The following is an 18,948-nucleotide window of genomic DNA, read 5'->3' as shown; positions in this document are numbered from 1 at the left end:
GTATTGTAAAACATGATCAAATAACTTGCCTGGCTGACGGTCTTCAAATGCTAGCGACTCGTGATAGCAGGCCTCGCACTCCGGGAATTCTACCGAGTCAAACAATAGCACAAATAAGCATACAAACATACATTCATATTAACATAACAGCAAGCTAACATAAATCACACAAAAGCAATCAAACCAAAAATCAAAGAAAACTCGAAGAACTCCAATCAAAGTTTTCATTACTTCAAGCAAACAACTAGGAAATAGTTTTATCCTACTAAAACTATTCTTAACAGAACCTAAACAAGGGTTTTGCTAACTAACAGAAAGGAAAACATCATACAAACTAGGTGCAAAAAGAATCACACCAAAAGCTATTATAGAACTCCCATTATGCCTAAAACAACACTAGCAATAAACTAAAATAAATTTATTTATTCTACTGTAAATAAAAGTTCACCCTCTGTAACTACAGAAACTAATCTAAATTAAATTAAAAAAGAGCTAAAATAAAATTTTAAACTAACTAGAACAACAGAAAACAGCAACAAACTAATAAAAACTAGAAAAGCTTGATTTCGACTAAAACTAATTTTCATAAAACTAAAAATACCCAAACATGTTCCTAATGCTAGGCAAGGTCAAAAGTAAGCAGGGACAAAAAGAATCACCTAAAAATAATAATTCTAGCTCAATTTATAGCAGAAAAACTAATCTGACTAAAATTAATATAAAACTATTTTTATAAACTAAAACATGGCTAAACATTATTTTCTACCGAAACTACAAGAAATTTGTAAACTAACAAAAAAAGAATCAACTAAAAACAATAAACGACCTAAAAGATAAAGATTTTACAAAACAGAAACTATTCTGATAAAAACAGAAGCGAAAAAAAAACTAAACAAAAAACAACAGGCGCTACTGGGACTATCTAACGCTCAGGCGAAAAGTACCTAAAACGCGCCCGTGGCTAAACAGAAATAAACCGCGCGGGCCGGTCTAACTAAACCGCAAACAACTAAACCAAACTAAACCGAAACTAAAACCGATCTATATGAAATAAACCATACCCCTTCGGGATCTAATCTAGACCCTAGGTTTCAGATCGAACGGCGAGGGGAGGTGGTGGCTTACTACGGCGATGGTTGACGACGACAGAGGGTGGCGGAGGTCGGCATCGAGCGAGGCGGGGTCTCCAGCGATCGGCGAAGGTGGCGAAGACGTCGGGCGGATGCGGTGGAGCGAGGGCTTCGTCGGGGTGATCTCAGCGGCGGTCGAGGGTGACGGTGGCGAGTGGCACGAGCTCGACAGAGCTCCTGGTGAGCTCCAACTCCGGTGACGGGCGGTGATGCTCAAGGCGGCGGCTCCGGCGATACCTGGGCGACCAAACCTTGTCAAAAAAGGTGGAAAACGGTGAGGGGAGTGCTTGGATGGAAAGAGGGGTCGAGGTGGCGCTCACCGGCGTCGGAAACAGCGGTGAACTGCGGCGGCAGCAGCGAGATCGGGACGGCGAGGGCGCGAGCTACGGGTGGAGTTGGGATAGGGTTTTTGGGGGATTCGGAAGAGGAGAGGCCTGACCTTTTATAGGGCAGGTTTCTTGCGCGAGGGGAAGGCTCGGGGTAAGGTTTTGGGAGAGCGCGGACGTCGAGGGCGTCGGGTGCGAGCGAGATTCTGGCGCGGGAGGATCGGGAGGTTGGGGATGGCGGGGGCCCCACGGTCAGAGAGAGAAAGGAGAGAGGGGCGATCGGGCGACCGAGATGGAGCGGCTTCGGGCGTGCGCGCGGCTGGGCTGCGGCTCGGCTCGCTGCTGGGCCGCGTCGGGTGGGTGGCTGGGCCGGTTGGCCTGGCCAGCTCGGGTTTTTTTCTGAATTAAGGCAGAGAGGAAAAAGAAAAAAAGAAATCTATAATACTTTTATATAGGTCATATATAAAAAATTCTTAGGGGAATTTATCCTACAACGTGGACATTTTTCCAGAGGCAAAACAGAAACTAAAACAAACATTTTCTGGAAATCCCAAATAAAATTCAAATTTGAATTCAAACTTTTTGGCAATATTTTTCTTCTGACATTTTTGGAGTGTCATGTTTACTCCTCTTATACTTTTTCTCAAGTATTTGTGAGGCTTTTTTTGAAATAAAATTCAGTTGCCAATCATGTTCAAATTCAAAAAAAAACTCAAATGCCTCTGAAAAAAAAATCAAAAGCCACTCAATTTCAAACAATATGCATAGATGCTTAGCTAAAATTGTAAAACATACCAAATTGGAAATTTGGGATGTTACAAACCTACCCACCTTAAGATGAATCTCGTCCTCGAGATTCAGGTTGGCTAGCAAATAGGTGCGGGTGGTCTTGGCGGAGATCTTCTTCTTGCTCCCAGGTGGCTTCCTCCTCGGAGTGGTGGCTCCACAGAACCTTGTAGAACTTGATGATCTTGCTGCGGGTAATTCTGTTCGCAGTCTCGAGAATTCTGACGGGTTTCTCCTCATAAGTCAGATCACTGTCAAGCTGTATGGCCTCTAGGGGCACTGTGTCTCTCAAAGGAATATCGGCCATCTCAGCATGTCATTTCTTCAGCTGGGAAACATGGAAGACATCGTGAACTCCTGACAATCCTTCCGGCAATTCTAGCTTGTATGCAACTTCTCCTCTGCGTTCGAGGATTTTGTATGGGCCAATGAACCTGGGTGCTAACTTTCCTTTAACACCAAACCTCTTGATTCCTCAAAGTGGGGACACACGGAGATATGCTCGGTCTCCAACTTCATACGTTATCTCCTTGCGTTTACTGTCGGCATAACTCTTCTGTCTCGACTGAGCTATCTTGAGTCTGTCTCGAATCAGCTTGACCTTCTCTTCGGAATCTCTGATAAGATCGGAACCAAAAAGTTTTCGGTCTCCAACACCATCCCACGACAATGGTGTTCTGCATCTCCTTCCGTATAGAGCTTCAAAAGGGGCCATCTTCAGACTGGTCTGATAACTGTTGTTGTATGAGAACTCTGCGTAGGGTAAATCATCATCCCAGCTAGATCCATAGTCTAGCGCACAGGCTCTCAACATGTCCTCTAGAATCTGATTGACTCTCTCGGTCTGTCCATCTGTCTGCGGATGAAAAGCTGTACTAAACTCCAGCCTCGTACCCAAAGTTTCATGCAACTGATTCCAAAACTTTGAGGTAAATTGTGTTCCTCTATCTGACATGATACTCCTCGGAACTCCATGCAGACATACGATCCTGGTCATGTATATCTTGGTTAACTTAGCGTTGGTATATGTGGTCTTCACGGGAATGAAATGAGCTACCTTGGTCAAGCGATCAACCACTACCCAGATAGAATCATAACCTGAACAAGTCCTGGGTAATCCCGTGATAAAATCCATTCCAAGTTTTTCCCATTTCCACTCGGGTATCGGCAGAGGTTGAAGTAACCCTGCCGGCTTCTGATGTTCCGCCTTTACTCGCTGACAAACATCGCATACTGCTACGTACTCGGCAATATCCTTCTTCATACCTGTCCACCAGAAACTTTCCTTCAAGTCCAGATACATCTTGGTGTTGCCTGGGTGAATCGAGTACGGTGAATCATGGGCCTCCTGACGAATTAACTTCCTGACCTCTGGGTCATTGGGCACATAGATACGATCCTCAAACCATACAGTTCCGTGCTCATCCTCACGAAAACCTTTAGCCTTTCCGTTACTCATCTTTTCCTTTATCTCTGCAATTTCCTTGTCCGTCTTCTGGGCTTCTCGGATTCTTCCGGTCAAAGTGGACTGAATATCCAGGGTGGCGACATATCCTCTCGGTACCCTCTCCAGTCGGAGCTCTCTGAGGTCATCGACTAACTCCTGGGGTAATCCTCCCGCTGTAAGGGTATTCACATAACTCTTACTGCTCAAGGCATCTGCTACAACATTAGCCTTTCCTGGGTGGTAATGCAATCTCATGTCATAGCCCTTGATCAACTCTAGCCATCTCCTCTGCCTGAGGTTCAACTCCTTCTGCGTGAAAATATACTTCAAGCTCTTATGATCCGTATAGACATCACAACTGTTTCCGACAAGGAAATTTCTCCAGGTCTTGAGTGCGTGCACTACGGCTGCTAACTCCAAATCATGTGTGGCATAATTCATCTCGTGAGGTCGTAGCTGTCTGGAGGTATAAGCTACAACTTTTCCTTCCTGCATGAGCACTCCTCTGAGTCCTTGACGAGAAGCATCACAATATACCTGGTAATCCTTGTGTATATCAGGCAAAATTAGCACTGGGGCTGTAACCAAACGTTTCTTCAGCTCCTGAAAACTGGCTTCACAATCCTCGGTCCAAACGTACTTAGTTTCCTTCTTTAACAGCTCCGTCATGGGCTTAGCAATCTTGGAGAAATTCTCAATAAATCTCCGATAATATCCTGCAAGTCCGAGAAAACTGCGGATCTCCTTGACTAAAGTGGGGGACTGCCAGTCGGTGACTGATTCAACCTTGGTGGGGTCGACTGCTATTCCTTCTCCTGAAATAACATGTCCGAGAAATCCGACTTCCTTCAACCAGAATTCACATTTGCTGAACTTGGCATATAACTGATGTTCTCGGAGTTTCTCCAGAACTAGACGTAGGTGTTCCTTATGTTCTTCCTCGCTCTTGGAGAAAATCAATATGTCATCGATGAACACCATGACAAACTTGTCCAGATATTCCATAAATACCTTGTTCATCATGCTCATGAAATATGCAGGGGCATTAGTCAATCCGAATGACATAACGGTATACTCATATAAACCATACCTGGTGGTGAAGGCTGTTTTGGGTATATCCTGTTCACGAATCTTCAACTGATGATACCCTGATCGAAGATCGATCTTGGAGAATACTTTGGCTCCAACTAGCTGATCAAATAAATCATTAATCATCGGCAGAGGGTACTTGTTCTTGATGGTCACGTCGTTCAACGAACGATAATCCAGAACCATTCTCAGAGTTCCATCCTTCTTCTCTACCAAAAGAACTGGGGATCCCCAAGGTGACGAGCTTGGCCGAATATATCCTTTCTCCAACAGCTCCTTAATTTGCTTCTTGATCTCTTCCAAATCATTCGGGGGCATCCGATAAGGTCTCTTGGATATTGGGGCTGTGCCAGGTAATAACTCGATCAGAAATTCAATGTCTCTGTCTGGTGGCATTCCTGGTAATTCCTCCGAAAATACATCGGGAAAATCCTGCACTACCGATACTTCCTCCTATACAACTCTCGTGAGGGAATTTACCTGCTTCTTAATCGCTGTGCGTCTGGATACATACTTGATTCTCTTCTGCTCCGGGGTGGTGAGCAAAATCATCTTGCGGGCACAATCGATGTTTCCTTCGAACTTCGTCAACCAGTCCATGCCTAGGATCACGTCCAATCCCTGGGATTCCAATACTATGAGGTCTGCGGGAAAATCATGATTTCCGATGCTGAGGGTTGAATGACAACCTAGGCCTGCCGTCATTTCTCCTCCTGGGGAAGTGACCTGAAGAGGGCTTCTAAGGGTTCTAGTGGGCAACCTGTACTTTTCCACAACTACCCTTGATATAAATGAATGCGTTGCACTGGAATCAAAGAGTACCAATACTGGACGTGAATTTAATAAAAACTTACCAACCACAGTGTCTGGCTGATCATAGACGTCCTCTACGTCGATGTGGTTCACCTGAGCACGAGGAAAAGGATTGGGCTTCTTGGTAGCTGAGTTTCCGTTGCCATTTCCATTTCCATTCCTCTGCTTGGCCTCTGGGCAGTCGGTGGCATAGTGCCCTATCATATGGCACTTGAAACAGGTGATGTGACTCAGATCCTTCTGAGCCGGGGCAGGACGATGCTGGTTGCCATTGCCTCCATTGCCTGACTTGGAGTTGTTGTCGTGGTTACGATTGTTCCCATTCCCTCCATGGTTATGTCCTCCATGATTATGTCCTCCATGGGTGTGATGGGTATGTCCTCCCGAGTAGGGGGAATAGCGGGGCTTCTGTTGAGCTCCGGAGTTGTACTTCCCCTGACTATACTTCCTCTTGTGGCTATCAATCTGCTGCTGTTTGCCTTCAAGTATGGTGGCCTTGTCTACCAGCTCCTGGTAGTTGTTGAAGGTAGCCACCATTAGCTGCATTCCGAGCTCATCATTGAGTCCCTCGAGAAACTTCTCCTGCTTTGCGGCATCTGTGGCCACATCATCTGGGGTATAGCGAGATAATTTGCTGAACTCATCCACGTTCTGCCCCACAGTACGGTTCCCCTGGCGTAAGTTGCGAAACTCACGCTTCTTCAGACTCATGGCTCCAGCTGAGACATGAGCGGTGCGAAACGCCTGCTGGAATTGATCCCATGTCATGGTGTCGGCCGGATAAGTGGTGGTGTAGTTCTCCCACTAAGAGGCTGCAGGTCCATCAAGCTGATGTGCGGCAAAGCGCACCTTCTCTGCATCTGTGCATCCAGCAGTGGCTAACTCCCTTCCGACCTTGCGGAGCCAATCATCGGCCACAATTGGCTCAGTGCTGCTAGAGAACACTGGCGGATTCAGCCTTAGGAAGCGGGTCAAGTTGTCAACAGGGGGTGGTGGCCGTGGATTGTTGTTGTTGTTGTTGTTGTTGGGCCGCCGTAGAACATCCCATTCTCTTCGAGGACATCTTTCATGATGATGGACACAATTTCCTGCTGGATCCGGTAGAAATCATTTCGAAGTTGATTATCCGGCACGGCTCCAAAGGCTTCAGCCCATCTCTGGATATGGGTATCGGATGAAGATTTCATGCAAAGTGATTGCACATCCCTTCTGTACTCCATCATTAGATGGATGACGTAGAATCCATCGTTCTCACTTCTTGCCGGTTGCTGGATGCAACAGAAGTCAGTCTTGTGGCCGAAACAAGGCCCGGCCTTATTTGTTTTTTTGCATTGGATGTAGCCACCCCGCATGCTGAAGCCCAGCATAGCTTTGTCCAGAACATACTTTATGGGTGTGTAATCTTTCTTTTGTATGTTCTTCGATGGGTCCAAATATAGAGTGCGGGAGTAACGCGGGTAAAGAACGATGAGAACGGCACGACACCCCCCGCTGCGCAAAATACACGATCAAGTTAGCCTCCATGCGTGCAAAGTAACTATTGAAATGCACGAATGTGTTATAGTGCTATCCGCGGATGACTTACCTGGGATGATAAGGTAGGAGAATCATTTCTTTGTCCTTATTGCTGACCAAGAATTGTTCGATGTAACGACTCACATATTGACGGTTGGCGTCGTTGATTGACAAGAAGCCCTCATGCATGTAGTATGGGTCCACGACCGCAAGACCGGTGACTTGCTCTCTCCTGAGGATGTAGTTCATGTGCAGCGCATACAGGCGGACGAACGTAAAATCGAGTGTCCTCATTTGAAACATCTGGAAGATGTAATCAAACCTCAGGAAGAAGAGGTCCGCGGGGCATGTGTGGACATACATCTTGCAACTGCTCGGCACATGAACCGTATAAAGTGGGTATCCTGGATCATCCGAGGCGAGGAGGCTTCTCTCTGTCGAAAGCACATGGTCATGGAGTCTCCTGAGACCCCCTGCTATGGCAGCTAGTGCATTCGCCGGTACCATTGGCTCTCCCGCGACATGGATTCATGGCGCATGTTTCATCGGTACACTGTCAACCTTGGTCGAAGGCGGCTGGCTGCTAGAACCAACATTGCTAGCTTTATTGGATTTTCTCGCCGTCGGTCTCTTCCTCTGCTTCTTCTTGGTGGGCTCAGGTGCTCGTGGGTCTGTCAGACCCTCCCTGAGCACCACCCCTAGTGTTGTCGGGCTCAGCATTGGACGACTCTGGCTAATTAGTTGAGCTTGGGTGGAGCCGGCATCTGGAGGCGTGTCCTGCGAGGATTGTATGAACAAAGACTTCTTGCACTCCCGAGGACGTTCCGGCTCTTGAACATGCATCTCATATTCATATGGTTGACTCATTGTTACTTCGTTGTCATAGCCGGTATTGAAATACTGGAGAGGGTCATCGGGGTGCTCCATGTCATGATCCATATCCTCTTCCATGGGGCAGATGGCATCATCTACCGGAACGGTTGGCCCTCCTTCCTCGTGTCTCTCGATCTCAGCAATCAGCACAGACGATGGTTGTACTTGTGTAGGTGGGGTTGTGGTCATACCTTCCTGAGGTCCCGTTGGTGTGCTCCCGGCCACCTCGACACGAAGAAGATTTTTCGGCCACAGGATCGGCCAATTTTTGCATTGGCCAAGCTGCGTGGGGGTCTCGTCATCCTATCCATCGGTTTGTATCGGACGAGGGAAACCCTCGTAGCCCGCTTTCACACTCGCCACGGAGACCCTTAAGGCGTTATCAGGCATCTGCCGGCGGTGAAACAATCGATCCTTAGGCTTGACTATAGTACCCTTCCTCACATCCACCAACCCGCCAGCCTTCATGTCGTAAAGGAGGGTGCACGGAGTGGAGTCGGCCTACAAAGACATATACATGCGGCGTCAGAGATCCAAAAAGAACGACAACTGCAGATTAATTAATTAGTTGAGTTGATGAAGGTGCGACGCGTATTTACCGTGAGGGCGTCAAGCTCAGCCAATGTCGACGGCCCGACATTCAAGCCAGAGACGGAGCTAGGGCTGCTGTAAGAGCTGGGTGCAGGAGCAGGTGCTGGAGGAGGTGCGGGTGTGGTTGCCATACTAGGTACGGGTATGGGTGCGGTGTTCATTGAGTTGCTCCCGGTGAAACTGGGCATCGGAAAATCACTTGGTGGCGTGTTTGGATTTTGTTGCGCCCATGTGACCACATTTGGAATCAAGCTTGTAAAGGCAGCCACCATATCATCTCTACAGGCATTGATTATCTCAGCTTTGGTCTCAGCTTTTGCTTTCTACATCGCCAGCGCCACCTTCTGGTCGATAGTCACTTGACTGAACTTCTTTCTCTGTCCTTTGGCCTCGAGGTCCTCGTTATAATAGTACTTCCACGTGGCGCCATCCCCGGCGCCGTGCACACGTCCATATTGCGGTCGCAAGCCGGGCAGGTGTCCCATCATTATGTTCGTGGCCCGGTTGAAAGGAGTGTCCCACTTGTACTTCACCGACGGCTGAGTCGATGAGTCGCTTTCGGCCGCAAGCTTGTGTTGCTCTCTGCAAAATAGACCGTGAATCATTTACGAATGCGACTAGAATGTAGTAGACTTCATTGATTAGAAGCTAATATGTAAGGTGGTAAAAGGATAATTACCAGTAATCTCATGAATTTCCTAGTCGGCCCGTCAGTGAAAAAAAAATCTTTTCTTTGGGGTCCCAAGAGAATCGGGCCCTGATGAAGTTGTGCTCCTGCTGGTCGGTGAACTTAGCCAATGGGTTTGGGATCCCCTGACATTCACGTTTTGCGTCCTCCTTAGCCCACATGGGCATCTTTCCCGTGTAACCACGACTTCCAAGGCGGTGGTTTCCCATGTTCTTTGCCTACAACTGCTTGCCTCTCTCCGACCTGGCCTTGGCAGCTTCTTCATTGCAAGTCTCCTTGAACTTTTCAAAGTCCTCTATCGTAATTTTCAGATTGTCTGCAACAATCTCGGCATAGGTTTCATGGTCTACTTCAATCGCCTTTTTCACCCTAGTTTTCCAAGCGCTCAATGCGTTGCTGAACTTCCCTAGGGCTTTGTTGTTGATTTTTTTCATGGCATCATCATCCCATGGGTCGACATCGTCATTCCGACCGGGGAATAGGAATCTTGCGTGCAACCGTTAGGAGCAGCTTCTTCAAATTTTCATTCTTCCGTATTTTCGTGGTGTTGATGTTAGTTGTATCCCGTAGGATGCATGCTAGTTGGTTGCCGTAACACGTTGCCACTTCCCGCGGCTCTATTGGCTAGAACTCGCCAGGGTGCACCGCCGTGACCACCAGTCTTCCGGTGCCGAGCTCATTTCGGTGTCGTGTCCTCTTTTCCTTCTTTCCCTCACTAGCTTGGGAGGTCCCACCTTCCGTGCTGTAGTTAGCAACATCATCAGCGCCAGTCTCAGTGCCGGTGTCGTTGGTGGCATCAGTGTCGGCGCCCGCGCCACCACCGTCGTCATCCGTCATGACAAGGGGGTCCTGACACCTAGCTTGCTGTCTCTCCTGATCCGCCAGAAAGTCGACGTAGGCGTGTGCTTGACCTAATTGGGACTGAGAACCTCCGGCCTCATCGGTGTCGGTCATGTTTCCTAGGGTTCAATGTCGTAGTCGTTTAATTATCAAGCTTTATATAATAAAGTGAATAATGACAAAAAAGTGACCTTTGTTTTGCCGGAAATGTCGTTTCATTCCCGTCGCGACAAATCTCGAGCACTCGATATGTCCAACTTTCTAGCACAAGTCATGCCGAAATTCACGGAAAATTTCGGCATGACCTTTGCTAGAAAGTGCACACATAGAGCGCCTGAAATTTGCCGGAATGGAAATGAATCAACATTTCCAGCAAAACATAGGTCACTTAGCAATCGGTTTCCGGCAAAACAAGCACAAACATAGTAGCAGCAACATAAGCTGCAAAAGTAACCATTTTTGGTGCTAGGCTGACAGACTGCAACTAGGAAACAAAGTGGAGCATTCGTCGTTAATCACTGTTTAAGAAACAAACACTAGATCTCAAGCAGTTGAGCTCTTGTCCGACAGACCGGCCCAACTGGAACAACAAGCTTAATGACCCGGAGAAAAATGAGCAGCAGAAACTATACACAAACGATATCATTGGGATCTATGCTCGACATGTTCCTCAAAAAATCATGACTCATTTCTCCGATTGTTGAGGAAAACAATACAACCGAAGTCTGAAGACGACTGCACTTCCGAGAAAGACAGTACCCAATTAACAACCTCAATGATGTACTGAAATATAAAAAAATTAGTTACATCGCTACACCGATAATGCAGTTACATCAAGGTTAAAGTTCTAGACAGGGCAGACCAATACAGACTACAAACAAACAATATGGACATGCTCCTAAAAAAACTGCGGGTAGCAGCTCTACTTCAGCACTAATATACACTCGAAAGGCAACTAGGAAACAAAGCTCCAGAAGTTTATGTGCATATGCCTTTAGTTCATCCCAAAGAAGGAACATCAGTCCCCGCAAAAAAATAAGAAGAAGAAGGAACATCAGTAAACTAATAAGTCAGTATGATCAGACACAATATATCAACACTACAAGTTAAGCAAGTAGTTGCTTTATGTATTAGTGCCAACGTTTCACTTCCACTATCACAGATAATTTGGAGTAAACAAAATGCAAAGGTCGATTTCTCGTATTTTTCAGTAACACTACCATCAGGTTGCGGTGATGAGCAATATAATACACACACATTTGGTAACTAATTAAATTCAGTTCAGCAGGCGAAATAACAGTAACACACACATTTGGCAACTAATTAAATTCAGTTCAGTAGGCGAAATAACAGTAACACACACATTTGGCAACTAATTCAATTCAGTTCAGTAGGCGAAATAACAGTAACACACACACATTTGGCAACTAATTCAGTTCAGTTCAGTAGGCGAAATAACAGTAACCCACACATTTGGCAACTAATTTGAAGTACTAATTCAACTCAGTTCAGTAGGCGACATAGCAGTAACAGTGTAACACCACGCATTGTTCGAACACAGCAAGCTGAAGCACGTCTGAAGAAATGAACATCAGATCGGGGCCTGGGAGAGGAAGGAAGAGGGGGCGGGGGGCGGTACCGGAGCGGGAGGGCGTCGGGGTCGGGGTCGGTGGCCGGCGTCGGGGTCGGGGTCGGTGGCCGGCGTCGGGGTCGGGGCTGAGGTCAAGTCCGGCGTCGGCGGCGGCGCGGGTGGTGCAGCGTCGGCGCGCGGTGGCGTGGGCGGGAAAGGGGATCCGATCGAGCGAGAGTGAGAGAGAGGAAAGAGATGGGTGCATCAGTGGCTCTGTATATGCAACTTAGCTATAGCGCGTCTTGGCAAAACGCGCTATAGCTAACTTAGCTATAGCGCTGCCCTAGCAAAAACGCGCTACTGCTAACTTTTTATTTTTCTTTTTTTCTTTTTCTTTTTCTTAGCTATAGTGCTGCCCTAGAAAAAACGCGCTACTGCTAACTTTTTCTTTTTATTTTTCTTAGCTATAGCGCTGCCCTAGGAAAAACGCGCTACTACTAACTTTTTGTTTTTGTTTTTTATTTTTCTTTTTCTTAGCTATAGCGCTGCCCTAGTGAAAACGCGCTACTGGTAACTTTTTCTTTTCATTTTCCACAACTTATTATTTCCTTTTTCTTTTTCTTTCATTTGCACTTTTCTTTTTCTTATCTTTCATTTGCATTTGTACAAAGTTTGTATCATGGGTATATATAGCTCTAGCTAGCTAGGGTTTAATTTGGTCTGTCGTTGGAGCAATACCACTGTTACCCTCCGGATAATAATTAGTATAATATATATTACATCATTTGACCGCTATCGGCGGTATACAAAATAGCTAGACACACACGGTCATCGTCACCCCTGAGTTTTGGTCATCACTGTTTATATCTTTCTCCTCCGTGTAGAACGTGTATCCGTTGATATTGTATGCTTGATAAGTCGCGAGGTTGGTCGAGGGGCCATGTGCTAAGGCGTATATGAGCGTTCCGTTCGGACAGCCCTCTTCCGGGGGATTAGCTAGAACTCGCTCTTTGAACCAACGCAAGAAAGTGGAGTTGTGCTCTCTAATAACTTCAGCGTCCGTCCTGTGCACCCCACGGTCATGGCACTTCTTTGCGATGGTCTCTTTGTGCAGTGTCACGAAATCTTCTAGCACATCTAGGTGTTGCAGCACTACTAAGTTTGCCCTGTCAAGGTCGTTTTTTCGGCCCGAGCGTAACACATTCACATCCCTATGACCGTTGGTGTGACCTTCACCTTCGAGCCTTCCACAGTGCTTGTTGACGGGCAAACCAACAACAGGGTCTCCGGTGCCTACTAGATAACTCTCACAGAAAGAGATGCACTCTTTGATTAGATATCCCTGGGCTATGCTTCCATCTGGACGGGACATGTTACGAACGAATCCATTGATGACCCCATTCATCCTCTCGAACGACATCATGCTGTGCAGGAATGTCGGCCCTAGGTCGATAATGTCGTTCATGATGTGGACACATAGATGCACCATGACATCAAAGAACGCGGGCGGGAAGTACATCTCTAGCTCATTCAGTATGGCAACGATCTCTTCCTGTAGCCTATGGAGTTGCTTCAGACTGATCGACTTTCAAGAGATAGCATCAAAAAAGTGGCATAGGTCAGTAAGCGTCTCAAGCACATGTGTGTCCATAATCCCTCTAAGTGCAACCGGGAGTAACTGCGTCATCATCACATGACAGTCATGAGACTTCATCCCACTGAACCTTTTTTCTTAGTGTCTAGATATCTGCTTATCTTCCCACAGTATCTAGAACTAACTTTGATTCCGGCAAGGCACTTGAACAATTGATCGACCTCCTTCGGATCTAAGGTGAAGCAAGAGGGGGGGGGGGCAATATTGTTCTTCCTTCTTGTTTACTTTTTTGCCCCTATCTTCCGTCTCCGTCTCCGTCTTGGTCTCCTCTAACGACCTTTTACCGGGCATTTGGAGATCTTTCCTGATATTAAAAAATTCCAAGTCTTTTCTTGCCTTCGGCCCATCCTTGGTCCTCTCCGGCATGTTCATCAATGTTCCAAGCAAACTCTCAAGGATATTTTTTGTGATATGCATTTGATCAAGGCTATGAGGCGTGTCGAGTATGGGCCAGTATTCCAAGTCCGAGAAAAAAGATCTCGTCTTCCATACCTTCATCAGGGGCTCTGGCGCCTTTTTCTTCGTCTTTCCCGGCGAGGGGCACTCTTCCCAGTTCTTCAATAACTTATATATTTCTGCACCGCTACGCTTACGTGGAGGACCTCGATGCTTAGCCTTACCATTGAATAGATCTCCACGCTTTCTCCATGGGTCATCCTTCTCGAGCCATCTTCGATGCCCCATGTAAATGATTTTCAAAGACCTGCCATCTTTTGATAGCCGCAGAGAAGTTGTATCATCCATGCACCTCGTGCATCCGCAATATCCGTGGCACACCTGGCCGGAGAGATAGCCGTAACCGAGATAGTCCTGCACCGTCGTGATTAGCGCGACTCTCATGTAGAAATACTCTCATTTGCTTGCATCCCATGTCTTGGCCGGTGTTGTCCATAAGGTATGTAGCTCCTCTTTCAGTAACCCGAGATACAAATTTATATCATTTCCCGGTTGTCTCAGCCCTTGAATAAGCATAGCCATGTGTATGTATTTTTCCTTCATGCACAACCAGGGGGGAGGTTGTACATCCATACAAACACGGGCCATGTGCTATGATTGGCGTTCTGGTTGCCAAATGGATTCATGCCATCACTACTAGCGCCAAGCACGATGTTCCTTGGATCATTTGCGAAAAAATCAAATTCAGCATTTAATGCTCTCCACTGGCTAGCATCTGAGAGGTGTCTCAGCTTCGGCTCATCTCTGTCATCTAGCTTCACCCTCTCCGCGTGCCAGCGCATAAGCTTTGTTTCCTTAGGATCTACGAAATACCGTTGTAGACGCGGAGTGATCGGAAAGTACCATACAACTTTCTGTGGAGCTTTCTTTCCGGCCTTTTTATATCGTGAAGCATTGCACTTTGGACAGATGGTTTTTTCCGCGTGCTCGTTCCGATATATGATGAAATCATTGATGCATGTGTGATATCTAATGTGTGGCAGATCAAGAGGGCACACGATTTTCTTTGCCTCCTCGACACTAGTAGGACACAGGTTTCCCGCGGGAAGAACCTTCTTTAGATACTTCAGAAGCTCATCCAGGCTTGTATCTGTCCATTTGTTTTTTGCCTTCGTCTTTAGAAGTTCTAGTGTGAAACTCAAGCGGGTCACCTCGGGATTGCAACCATCATACAAAGGAGCCATCGAGTCTACCTCCAGTTGCGCCAGTTTGGCCTCCTCTCAAGAAGCAGCTCTGTCGCTAGTCGTCTTCTTGCAAAGCAGGTCTCGAACATGCGGGTCCCGCATGGCTGAACTTAGTAGCGACGAAGACGGCGGCGTGTCCGCGTCTTCTCCTCCTTGAACTGCGTCTTCGCCATCGACATTTCCGAGGCCGTCTTCCTCTTCGGGCAAATAATCGGTCATCTCTTTGTCTGGTGGCCCCATGTCGTTATTTCCTGCCCCGTCGACATCCTCATCATCATCATCTTCACTTATCCACCGAGTATGGCCATGCAAGAAACCATGCATGAGCAGGTGCGCCTTGAATGTGCCACCCTCAAAGGGGTCGAGCCTGACTATTCCTTTGCATTTTCGACACGGACATAAAACATCCTTCAGTCTTTTTTCATACATGTCGTCCACAGTGGATTGCCAGTATCTTTCCACCATCCTTCCATTGACCTTCATGATCACCTGCGCGCGGAGCAAATATTATAACCACGTATATATGCATGCATGGATCAAATTCATACAAAAATTCGACATGACCTTCCCTAAACATAGGACATATTGAGTTTGCCTGAAATTCGCCGAAACGGAATTGAATAGACATTTCGGCAAAACATAGGCAACTCATGTCACCCACATGCCACACACAATTCGGTATATTCATATCGCACATAGTTTCGGTCCTAATCGCAAACACACATATTTCCATTCTTGCACAACTCTTTTTTTGCTCACCTATTTGTCGAGAGGGATATCGAGCACCTTCTTATAATTAGCTAGTAGCTCTAGATAGTGAGGTACCTACATAAATATAGCTCCAACTAGCTAGGGAGAGAGAGAGAGAGCTATGACAGGGAGAGGAGGGAGGGCATTAATGGAGGGGGTGGTGGAGGGGCAAAGTAGAGAAGAGGAGAAGGGGCAAAAGAAAGGAAGAGGAAGGAGGGAGGGCATTAATGGAGGGGGTGGTGGAGGGGCAAAGAAGAGAAGGGGAGGAGGGGCAAAAACAAGGAAGAGAAAGGAGGGAGGGCATTAATGGAGGGGGGAGGAGGGGCAAAGAAGAGGGGAAGCATTGAAGAACAAAGTGCAAGAGGGAGGGGGAGAAAGAAAGGGGGGAGGAAGAAGAGGGGGAAAAGGTGGCAAATATTTTGGCTGGCGACCATAGCAGTAGCGCGGGGCACCAAAGCGCGCTACTGCTATGTGTGCCAGCCAAAATATCTACTGGTAAGTAAAACTAGCTATAGCGCTTGTCCAAAACACACACTACTGGTAGAAGATTACACATAGAAGTAGCAGTTGCGCTTCTTGGTGGACAGGCGCTACTGCTATTTCCTTAACAGTAGCGCTTGTTAGAGTACCAACGCTGCTACTATTTTTTGGCCGGGGGTGTGGTGTGGCTAACTTACCAGTAGCGTGCGCTCTGGAGACCCACGCTAATGCTAAGCTGTACCAGTAGCGCGCTTTATAACAGACGCTAGTGGTACTTATCAGTAGCGTGGGGACCTTAACACGCGCTACTGGTAAACTTCTATGTATAAGCCTTTTCCTAGTAGTGCCACATAGTAGTCTTACAACGAAACACTACCGAGTTCCGGTTGGGGAACCATAATCGAGGATATCGAAGTCTTGTGCATTACCATGGATTAGCACTTAACTCCTTTTCCTAGAACAAATCAGTCAGTGGCTTGATGTGCTACGGGATTCATGTGGAAAGAAGATGATCAGTCTAACAGACCACAAAATACTTTGCACGCGCATGGCTGACTTGGGATGATTCCAGAGGAAGCAACATTGACTTTCCCGAATTCTCGGTGGCAATTTGCATCAAATGCACATGTATTAGAGGAAGTCACTTCTTTCATCCGAACATATGCTTCATGAACTAGCATGAAGAAATCCTTTCAGAAGTTTCCAACACTAGCTTAATGTTCAACATGAATCATGGACAAGATAAAATGTCATTGATGAGCTCAACAACAAACCATCGAGATTTCCATGAAGATGGAATTCCACAACTACGTGAACAAGGTGATAGCATTGGTCAGACCAAAAGATGTAATGGTGTATACTCGAGGGATCAACCACGAGTAAGACAACATTACGAATATCGTTGGTTCTAACTTGATTTGACGATAGCCCACACTCAAATCAAGGTTTGGACAAGATGATAGATCCAACAACTGATCACGAGGATCAATCTATGAAGATATCATCTTTCTTCAACACACACACACACAAGAATATCCCCTAGTGAAGAACTAAGTCAGACAAGCTTTCCTTTTCCAACTCTCCAAGTTGTTGTTCATCTTAACCAACCAGTTCAGGGTATCGAACATAGAATCTTGGAGAATGGGTGGTTTAGAAGAAAACCAACATGATCACGAGCTCAACATAATAGTCAGGGAACAACCCGGTAATACCTCCGAGAAGATATTCGGAATATCACGAACCACCGATATGCTATGAAGCTCGAGAACATTCTTGCTTTCGAGGGCAAGATGATATGATCAAAAGAGCAAGAGATTGACACAATCCTAACTCGGTGATTGAAGAGTGCACCAGGAGAATGGACTAGGTAGCACGATCAACCTTAGAATGGTGATTCAATAACCAACACGCTAAAAATGAGATTATTGTCCATTAACTGCCAAGCAACGGGGTTGCTAGGAGTATTGATTTCACACATCACAATTCACTTGTCGGTACTCCGGTTACAATAACACGGAGACCGAGGAATGAACGATGATGGTGAGAAGTATCACTGTATCAAGATTTCATAGGAGGTGGTGCAATTCTCATGACAATCCTGACATAAAGGGGGTAATACTCCAGGTAGAACAGGCTAGAAGCTGGATTCGCATTCTTAATATGCAGAATACAATTGCTTTGACCCAATCGTAGATATGGATGAGGTATTGGGGTTTGTTTCTCCTAGTCATTCCGGAATAGAATGGCTTGACGGATCACCGGAATAATAGGCATCAATAACACAAATGCACAACTACTCTTGACCAACAATTGACAGATGAAGGTCAAATAACAACTAAAGAGGGACAACTCAAAGGGACATATAACTGTCTGAGTTGTGGATGCAAAGATTAGTATGTCGAGCAAAGTTCAACATATTTCTTCCGGATAACACATGCAGAAAGGTAGAACTGACAGAGTCACAACATAGGATCGGGAACTCGTCAAGAGCACTCTGGTTGTGATCTTTTGGGTTGAGAAGAACTTCTGCCATAAGCAGTTCATGGTATTTGGAAGAAGGTAATACCACAGTCCTCGAGGACTATCGCAAAGGCTACTAATATCATAAAGGAGCTAGCAAACACTATCAACATGACGTATGGTGAATCTCAGGTTCAAGAACCCAGGAATAGAATGCCTACTATCTAAAGGGCATCACGGGATGCTTTCAAGAATGATGGCCAGAATCATCACACTGTGAACACGAAACATGGATGGATTACTAGGTGGTTCTCTAAGACACCTAGGGTCATAACAACAGCTCCAACATATATGTCGAGGCAATGGAGTACCTCAACTCACCGATTAGTGTGGTTAATCTGGCCCAGGGGAACATCAGAAACGAGGGAAAGGATTTTGCAAATGCATCAGATTGTTTAGAAACCTGGGATGAGTCGGACATCATAACGGCTGTAAATGCTCAAAAAGATTCGAGACTTCCTGCAAAATAGTGGCATGACCACTCAACATCACAATATCAAGGTTCTGAGGCCAGCTATGAACATACGGAAGTAGTAGAAACTAAACTGAGTCCTGGAACCAACAATCCTAAGATTCTACGGATTAGTAACACGTGAACCTGATAGAAAGATGAGATCCTAGTCCTTAATCCCCGTAGAAAGAGAAGAGGATGACTCAGATCAGAAGGGCATAAGGTAAAGGAGTAAAAAGAGCCTTATGTCCCTTCCCACAATCAATTCCCCTACATAATTAAGACA

At 46.3% G+C, this 18,948-nt stretch overlaps 1 long non-coding RNA gene across 1 annotated transcript; it reads right to left on the bottom strand.

Annotated features, from left to right (window-relative positions):
- Positions 1-29: 29 nt before the first annotated feature.
- On the bottom strand, positions 30-1,576 carry LOC123075849 (uncharacterized). Its single transcript, XR_006436221.1, has 3 exons — positions 1,451-1,576; positions 1,126-1,367; positions 30-89 (listed from the first exon to the last, which is right to left on the bottom strand). It is a non-coding gene; the product is annotated as an uncharacterized lncRNA (long non-coding RNA).
- Positions 1,577-18,948: the final 17,372 nt, after the last annotated feature.

The sequence above is a fragment of the Triticum aestivum genome, chromosome 3D (assembly GCF_018294505.1).
Source record: "Triticum aestivum cultivar Chinese Spring chromosome 3D, IWGSC CS RefSeq v2.1, whole genome shotgun sequence".
NCBI lineage: Eukaryota > Viridiplantae > Streptophyta > Magnoliopsida > Poales > Poaceae > Triticum > Triticum aestivum.
The sequence above is the reverse complement of the archived record's forward strand: the minus strand, read 5'-3'. Positions and strand labels throughout refer to the sequence as shown.